Source organism: Ruditapes philippinarum, unplaced genomic scaffold, assembly GCF_026571515.1.
Source record: "Ruditapes philippinarum isolate M1 unplaced genomic scaffold, ASM2657151v2 ctg1061_1_1_1_1, whole genome shotgun sequence".
NCBI classification, from domain to species: Eukaryota; Metazoa; Mollusca; class Bivalvia; order Venerida; family Veneridae; genus Ruditapes; species Ruditapes philippinarum.
In genome coordinates, this window is record NW_026863400.1 from 6,380 (window position 1) to 16,273 (window position 9,894).

A 9,894-nucleotide genomic window follows, 5' to 3' on the forward strand; every position below is an offset into this window, starting at 1 on the left:
ATGTGTACACATATGCAGCGAGTTAGTTCAAGTTGAATGTTACTATCTATTATACTTCGAAATATCTAGAGAAAGTGCAAACTGGTTCGGTTGCACCCACAATGTTTTAGAAGTGAAACCAAATCATGACAGTGTCCGGTGAACGAGGAAATGATTTTACGGAAAACTTCCGTAGATTACGGAAGCATGAGCAAATGTGCAAAGGTTTGTTACAACCAGTTTGCAATAGACAAGTTTTGCAATCGCAGCAAGTATTACAATAAAATTTTGGAAAACTCGTTTAATTGCAAAACCGGTTGTAACAAAGGTTGGACCAATGGGTATCATATATACGCCTCTAATCAACAAAAGAAAATGCAAAGATTGTTTGCGTGATCTCAGACGTTAAATAGCAAATTACAGGAATAGTCTGTCAAATCATTCACAGTAACATGATCCAAAATAAAGAAAAATCGAGTGCAATCACATATAAATTTTTATTTACTTATAAGCATACAAAAGTGTCACTCAATACAAACCGTTGATTAACAATACAAATGCAGTAAAAGAAAATAATGTAAAGGTAGTAATAGAAGTTATGAAAAATGATAAATAAACTAACCAGTGATCCCAGCAAAACAAATGACTGCAAGACAAACTGCACTAACCATCTTGTATTGGTAGCTTTAACAAAGTTTTCAAAGTTTCTATTGTAATTAAACAGTTTAATATGCTCTTGTCGATCCTGAATTTAGATTATATATATATTGATATCTACATGATCTCAACACGTCAGCACCCGTGTCAAAGTACATTTTCTGTTAAAGCAGCTCAGTAATGAATTGATCAAAAAATGAAAAATCTTAAAAATTGACTTAATAAATATACGAACTGTTTTACTTTTCGTAAATACATCATTATGTTATATACACAATCTTATGAGTATTTGTTGCCATACGTATAATCAGATTACCGATAGTATCTCGGACAAGAGTGCTGTCAAACCGATAATTTATTTACTGAACAAAAGAAATCAACTCAGCTTTTGCGCCTACAATAACGGTCTGAGTCCTAAAATATCCAACAATACTAGATATTTGTATATGAAGTCACAGTGGTAGTATATTCAGAACACTTTATTAATTCGAGTTTACATATAGCAACACAAAACGAATCTATATCAATATCAATATATGTGTAGCGTCGCTTTAAATAAAATTGGCGGTGCTGATACATCCTGGTACCGTTCAGTTGATGACAAGTTTGAGGTTAAAGTTCTTCTAGTCTGCCGGGATTGAACTATAAACGACCAGTGGATTTGTAAATATTTGTGGTACACTAGTGAAACTTCAATAAATAAATAAAAAAAATAAAAATAAAATAAAAACAAAAACGGTTCTCGGTGAAATACTTTGTACTGATGAAATAAAAAACGACCGGTTTTATACAGCGCTTGATGTAATAAATACAAATAATGTGAAAAGTACATAATTAGATATTTAAAAAAGTATTCTATGACAACAGTTTAAAAGAGAATTTACAGCTAAGTCTAATAAGTTTACATAAACAGGAAGATAAAATTATTTTAAAAAGAAGACGAATTACTTTTTTTGCGATTTAATAATTTGATAAAATAATATTTCACTGCAGCCTATTCAATACATAAATATATGCAAGGCTACATGACTTATACAAAATTTTAGGAAATAACAACATAAGCTCAAAGTCCAAGTTGTATATACCGGTATGATATTTCTTCCAGTATCTAACTAAATTGAACAAAAATAACTGAATGTTCATAGGTTTTAAGATGAAAATGATTAAAGCGGGAAAAAGCTTTAAAAAAAAAAAAAAAAATTTTTATTTTTACGCAGCTTTTGATCATGATACTGCATTTATATATCCTGCAGCCTCCCCCCCCCCAACAAAAAAATCTCAGAAAATATAACAAGGAAATTTCATCACAAATGCTAAATATTACATCCCAATCATATATGCTCTTACAAGTACAAATGCGTTGCTTAGCAACAATAATCTAGATCAAAGATTAGCTGTATTTTTGTATTTTCGGATCGCAAGATCAGTAAATACATAGCTAACATCCACGGTCTAACACAAAATTTCCTAACAGACCTAACAACGCAAAGTAGTTCTCACTCAAAACTGCTTAAAAACCAGCAATTTAAAAGACAGAATAATTTTTAATGTAGGCATTTCACGAATTACAGTGCATTGAAAGTTCAGATTAGTCAATAGAAATATGAGGTTACAATCACAAATTTCGCGGATGAATATCATTTTAATCAATGAAAATGCTATTTTTAGCTATGTCGATTACTGAATACTCCAGGGCGTAGTATACAAATAAATCTGACTGCCGAGTAGTGGAATATATACATGTCGGACTGTTTTGGGGAGAAGATTTTTGCCAAATTATTTTTATCAGTGTTAAACAGGTTTATCGTGAACAAAATACCTCGAAATTGATAAGGATTACAAACACAAAATGGAAATTCTCAATTTAGAATTACAATGTATTTGTTTTTATTCAGGCTCATATAACGTACTACTTCACCGTGGTGCAGAGTTATCGCGCTCGTATCGCGCTCGTTTAGGGTGTGAGAGGCCTAAGGTTCAAATCTTAGTCGAGGCAACTTCTTTTTTTTTAAGTGTCTTTTTTAAGGTAGTAGCCACGATATGCAAGGATAAAGTGTGTCATAAAAAATGATTTTTGATGCAACTCTAGTCATGCAAAATTCCATATGTATCAATCTCAAACTGTTATAGAAAAAAATCTTAACGCAGTCGCTGCGTAAGATGAATTATAGTATATAACAAGAAAAGCATTGATGCAAAGCATCAAAGGGCGTCCAAGCAAGAAATGCAGAAAGTGAAGATGAACTAGTAGACATATGATGACAAGATATTCTTATAAACTTTTCAATGGTTAATTGGTTTAATTGAACGGACGAAAGACATTGTTCATTATGAACTTTGATTGGCATGCTAGAGATTAGAATATGTATAGGATAGATCATGAGTACCAGTTGGATGTGAGATTTATCAACGAGCGAAGCGAGTTGATAAATCTCACATACAACTGGTACGAGCGATCTATCTGACTTAGACCACAGGTAGTTTTCTATGTTTAAGGTGAAGATTAAACATGCGTAAACTTTTTTTTTTCTCCGACAATTACATAGGGATATCCAAATATTTCTTATTCAATCTATTTGGCCTTATTGTAGGCAAAACAAATGCACGAGAAAATAGCATATTTCATGTTCTTTCATAAGCTACTGAATACACACTCTTATGAATGATAGATTTCATATTCCATTTTCAATTTCTATCACAAAGAAGAAAATTGGAAAGAATTTAACATTTATAAATGTAATAACCTTACAATTTCGCAAATTGAGAGATTTTGTTGTTATTCCTGTTGATTCCTCATTTAAATGATTTAATGACATATCACAGTACGAGAAGCCGAGAAGCAAGACCGCTAACCGAAAAATACTTTTAGACAGAAATCATTGGCGATGGCTGCTTATCAAGAGTGGGCTTGTTGGAGAAACGGGCAGGTAACTTTTATTAAACGTTTTCCTTAAAAACTCTAAGGTTCAGTATATTTATTGGTTGTCCGGCTGAAGTTGAAAATATCATTCTTGACTTATAGATTCGTTTATTTATTGTATGCATTATATACATCCTGCAATGGCTTTTTTACCTTATTCATAAACTTAAAAAATATTACAAACGTCCCTCTGAAGCCTTAAAGCATAGCATTTCCTTAGCGTTGAAACCGCAGTCCAGTCACCGTTCGAAACGCCCACCAGTGGTATCCCCTCTTCCCAAACCAGTAAATGAATGTACATCTACAGTGTCTGCTATTAAGAGTGCACCGGGCATAATTCAAGATGCGATTATTGAAATCACAGTGCTTGAAAATATTAGCACAAAAGCGGTCGTAAAAATAGATTGATAAACGCATTTTTCTTCATTATTGCTAGTTTTTTTCTTATTTAATTTAACAAAAACAGCAACTATTCTTGTAAAATGATGAAATGTCGAAATTAATTGGCCAAAGGACTATGGCTATCTGTTTGTTTTTTTTCTGTACTATAATATTATACATATAAATTTTCCCCGCATAAAGCGTGCACATAACGGTTTTTTGCTTTCAGTTGAATACAAAGATGATAGTTATATCAAACACTTTACCGTGACGTGTGGGATATATCAAACACTTTTAAACCTCTCTGATTGGCCGAGAGAAAACAACTGTGGTCTAATACTTGTTATTTCTTTATGATCGTGATTATTAATAGCAACGGATATACATAATTACAATCATTTATAATCCATATGTGTAACGCATGATCAACACTTTATTATGTGATCGCTATTAGCGAAGACCCCCTCTTATGGTATCTGTTCACACTTAGTAAAAATATGACACTGGTTATATGACCATGTTGATCATGTTGAGCATAATTGTTTATTATACAATAATTGTCATATCTATTTTAATATAAAAAATACAGATTTTATGAATATTGTTTTCCTCTCTTTTTTCGTGTTTTATGTGCTATTTTAATACTGAGTTTTCACGTTTACTACTCTTTTTTTATTAAAATTGTAAAATAAATTTTAAGAATTTAATTGTCATATTGACCGACGATTATAAGTCAAAACTTAACTGGAAAAAGTCAGTAAATTATGCTTCATCTTTCAATATATAATATTGCTTATTCTTAAACCATATACATGTACATTTGTATTTTTCTTTCTCATTTTTTTTTGAATTATCAATCAATTGAATAATTCATAAAATCTAATTTGTAACTTTGAATAATTCCTGGGCATCTTTACTAAACACGAATAACAAAATAAATGAAATGTTTCAAAGTTGATAGTGTCATATTTATACCATAAAAATGTACCTTTTTCTCAATTATTGTACATATTTATTGTTTTTATCTCATATAGATAAAATGAAACATGCTATTGTTGTTGTTCTTGGTTTTTTTTCGAATTGTATGTTTATGTATAATAATAATCAATAAATTTAAGAGTTGATCTATGTTTATTAATTATTGTAACCAAACTAAGTGACAAACATTCATTTTCGAAAACAAGCTTATTTATCTATAAAATATCTGTTCTGTTCTGTAACGATATCAAACATCTACTCCAAAACTGGGAGAGACCGGACAATAAACGTGATACTATTCGCCGGTCACTAGTAAATCCCGGTCAAAATAGACCGGGAGAGCCCGGGAATTACCGATAGAAATACATCCCTCTATAAATAGATTTTCGGAATGTTTAGGTCATCAACTCATCATTCTATTTTAACATACCATAATAACCAACTGTGTACTACAAAATGATAAATAAAATCAAAGCGCTGAAAGCACTGATGTATTCGCTGCGCATTATAAATGCATATATGTGTCTTACTAAAAACGTTGCAATTGTAAAGAATAAAGGAATATGGGCCACTGAATTACAGATTATTAATCTGATAGAGACATTAACACTGGTTGTTGAATATTACATTGAAAGAGGGAAAGAAGTAAGAATAAACTAAATGAGAACAACTTTATTACATTATCTAAGTGGTACAATAAAATATACATCCAAAATATGAATGCATGCAGTACATTCATGACTAGATCCGTAACATGATGAGAGAATTATGTTATAATGAATATATATACAGTAACAATACATAGAATACTATATTGCTACATAAGCTTCAAATGTAATGACAGACAGATTACCTACCTAAAGCATTTCAGTTTTTCACATGATGAAAAGTGAAACTTGGAACATGTTAATTTCATAAAATTTAAGAAGACAATATAGGTATTTTTGTAAAATACTTTAATTTTAAAAATTTCTGAGATTAAAAAAATACAAAAAAAGTACTTTTAATAGTTTGCGTATTATATCTTTATTTAGCCTGTAACAGTCAAAAATAAATTTTAAAATTCTGTTATTTACTTTTTTGCAAAGAAACATTACAAATGGAATGGGAGCATGAGGAAATGGCTTTAATAATGCAAAACAAGCAAAATGGGACAATAAGAGAAAAGGATGGTTGTAATATCTAATCTTTTTTACCTACTGTGACCTTATCATGTAAAAGACCAAATTAATTTAAAGCGTTCTTGCACACAGTAAATGAGAATTTTTGACGTTTTCAAACTGAGTAGTTTAATATGACATTATTGAAATATGGATGACGGACAGACCAGGAATCTTTGACTGTCTGTAATAGCTGAGCTTTTGCTAATGTGAGCTAAAAAAATGAGAATACTGATGTCAAGGATGATTCAATAATATCCATATTTAAGAAAACACAGTTTTAAAACCAATTGCAATATTGATAAAAAAGTAAACAATGTATATTATCTATGTACGGAGCCCCTAAGGTGACATTTTCCACACTTTTTTCCCCGGAATTTAATTCGTTTTTACGAAATAATAATTCGTAATTACGAAATAGTAATTCGTTTTTACGAAATAATATTTCGTAAATACGAAATATTAATTCGTTTTTACGAAATATTAATTCGTTTTTACGAAATATTAATTCGTAATTACGAAATATTATTTCGTAATTACGAAATATTAATTCGTTATTACGAAATATTAATTCGTTTTTACGAAATATTATTTCGTAATTACGAAATATTATTTCGTAATTACGAAATATTAATTCGTAAAAACGAAATGTTATTTCGTAATTACGAAATAATAATTCGTAAATACGAAATAATATTTCGTAAAAACGAATTAAATTTTTCTAGCGTTTCAAAGAGTTTTGGTAATATTTATAAATAAGGCCTCAAACCTAAGTTCCTGACTTAATATAAGGCATGTACATGCAATATAAATAGTGATTTTTGTTCTCCCCAAGTTTTTTAACTTTACACTATTGTACATAAATTGAAATATTCGCATGTCAATAGCGTTGAGCCACAGCCGTGATAGACACGCGCTAGGAAAATTTACTTAAAATTGGGGTCCTGTGCTTCAAATCCAAACACGGACATTACTAATACTAAATTGTGAGGAATATTCATTTTAAATTGATTAGATTAGTGAAATCTGGACCAACCCCCTCCTCGTCCCATTAGTTTTACTTATGTATATGATAAAAGAAAAAAAACGGAAATAATATAGCATGTTTCTGTTTTAAAGATACATGTCGTAAAAGATTGCCTCAAACATTAAAACATTGCTGATAGGAACATGTATTTGACAATGGGGAAAAAAGACCATTTTGGATAGAGAATGACTTCTCACTCAAAAACCTGTTCACTTAAATATAATAACTTGAGAACCATTCGGCTTATAATCGCAAAGTTGATCAAGGCATGTAAATGACCCATTTGTGAGATTAATAGGTTCATTATCAAGCTCAAAATGACCTTAATAAGATTTCGTAAAAACGAATTAATATTTCGTAATTACGAAATAACATTTCGTTTTTACGAATTAATATTTCGTAATAACGAAATAATATTTCGTAATTACGAAATAACATTTCGTAAAAACGAATTAATATTTCGTAAATACGAATTAATATTTCGTAAAAAACGAATTGATATTTCGTAATTACGAAATAACATTTCGTTTTTACGAATTAATATTTCGTAATTACGAAATAATATTTCGTAAAAACGAATTAATTTTCGTAAAAACGAATTGATATTTCGTAATTACGAATTAATATTTCGTAAAAACGAATTAAATGCCGGGGTAAAAGTGTCGAGAATGTCACCTTAGGGGCTCCGTATCTATGCCCCTGGTTAAAACATGATAGAAATATCCCCAGAACCTTTTTACTCACAATAATAATACATGTAATTATAACAGCATTAATAAGTACATCGCCTTATCTAATAGTCTGAATCTTACACAATTTAATGTTGCATGACAAACATTCTATTATAAAGCTTTCAATATTTCAGTTACTGCATACATAATCAGTGTTCTTTTCTAATTAAAGCATATATACAGAACTTGCTAACATGAAAAACAAATTTGGTCACAATAAGTTTATCTCATGTATAAAATTGCAACTTGCTTGCAATTTAAGTAATTTTATTTTAAGATTCTTATGCTAGAAAGTATGGTGATTGCTCAATTTTAAGTCATTTGTTAAAAACATTTTCATAAATCGGAAACACACTCTATAAATGGCTTGGTACTTCATATCAATTGTGAAATTTCTTTTATTAAGAATATTACTTACTGATAAATGTTCACAAAATTGCAAATACAATTTAAATCTAAAAACAATGCTACATAATTAAGGTATAATCAAGTTATATAATGATTAAGACAATGGATTGAAATGATAGAAAAACAAGCAAATGTAAAATGAACATAAAAAATTATATACATGTAATACTATTGACCATAAGAAACAGTTAAGTCAAACAAATGTAATAGTTATTATGCATTTAAAATTGGGGTGTAGTTTCATGTTTCTTCGGAAATTGAAGTCAAAATAGTTCTCAGAAATCAAATATTTCTCTGACAAAGATAGAAATGTTATGAGCATGTAAAGCTCCCACAAACTTTCTGATATAACTCTAGTGCAATCACTGTTTGTTTTTACTTTGACTAGAATCAAAAATGATACCCTTGTTTACAGTTTGTGTCCACAATGATAATAGCATATAAATAAATATTATCTTGTCACTTGTGCCTGGTTATATAAAAAAAGACAATTTCTAATAAAGGAATGTACAAGTTTGTTTTGCGTATGTTAAGAACAACTTAAGCATGTAAATAAAAAGTACTGGGAACATGGTATTTTAAAGGTATTATAAGTAGATTTCAACAATAATAAAAAAAAAAAAAAAAAAAAAAAAAAAAATGGGTCAAAGACAGAAAAGGCCGGGTTGCATTTCTATACCAAATATCATGATGCTGTAATGTTTTGAAAAAAAATTACCACTGACCATTAATGTGGAAAATTTAACTAAGTCAGTTAACAGGAAGTGGATGAGTGAAAGACTTGAAATCGAATCCCACAGTATGAGACCATGTGTCAATGCTGTTTGTCAAATATCAAGAGCCTGTGATAAGTAGTTGCTAAAAAAAACTGTTACAAAAATTTCCTACCATTGACCATTAATGTTGAAAATTTAATGGTAAACAGGGCGTGGTGAGCAACAGACCTGAAATCAAATCCGACGGTATGGGACCACGTCAATACTGTATACCAAATATCAAGAGGCTGAGATAAGTTGGTATGGAAGACAAAACTATGAAACTATGAACATTTGTTTACATAAATTCCATAAATAAGTTCAAGGTGGGGGGGGGGGTAATTCTGGAAATAGTCATGCTTGTCACACAACATATGTGTAATGATAAGAAATATTGTAATACTCGGTGTATAGGACGGGGTGGTGTGTAGTCCTCAGTATTATGATTAAATAGGTATATTCTTGAATGGCCTGTACGCAGATTTATACTAATAATGGAATTAAGAAAAGACTTCACCCTGTTGTTATTTATCTGCTTAATTTAGCTCAATCTGGGTATGTCCAATTTAGTGGTGTAATACCTTTTACTGATTATTTTATAACAAAAGCATTTAAAACATTTGTATATTTATTAAACAATAACTGTAATTAGAAACTATATTTGCACACAACAAAACTTGATTCTCTATATTGTTCTTAGTAATAATATATAAGTGATGTTAACTGTCTTTTCGCGGAAATGGTGCCTTTTCGTTTAATATATAGAGGATACCATAGAAGAATGGTTACGGATGCGCGGTTACGTATATGTTTAATGTAAAATCAAGAGAAAAAGTTACGCCGTAACTAGAATGTAACAGTTGCGCACACAATACACAGTAACTATATAATGACTTAG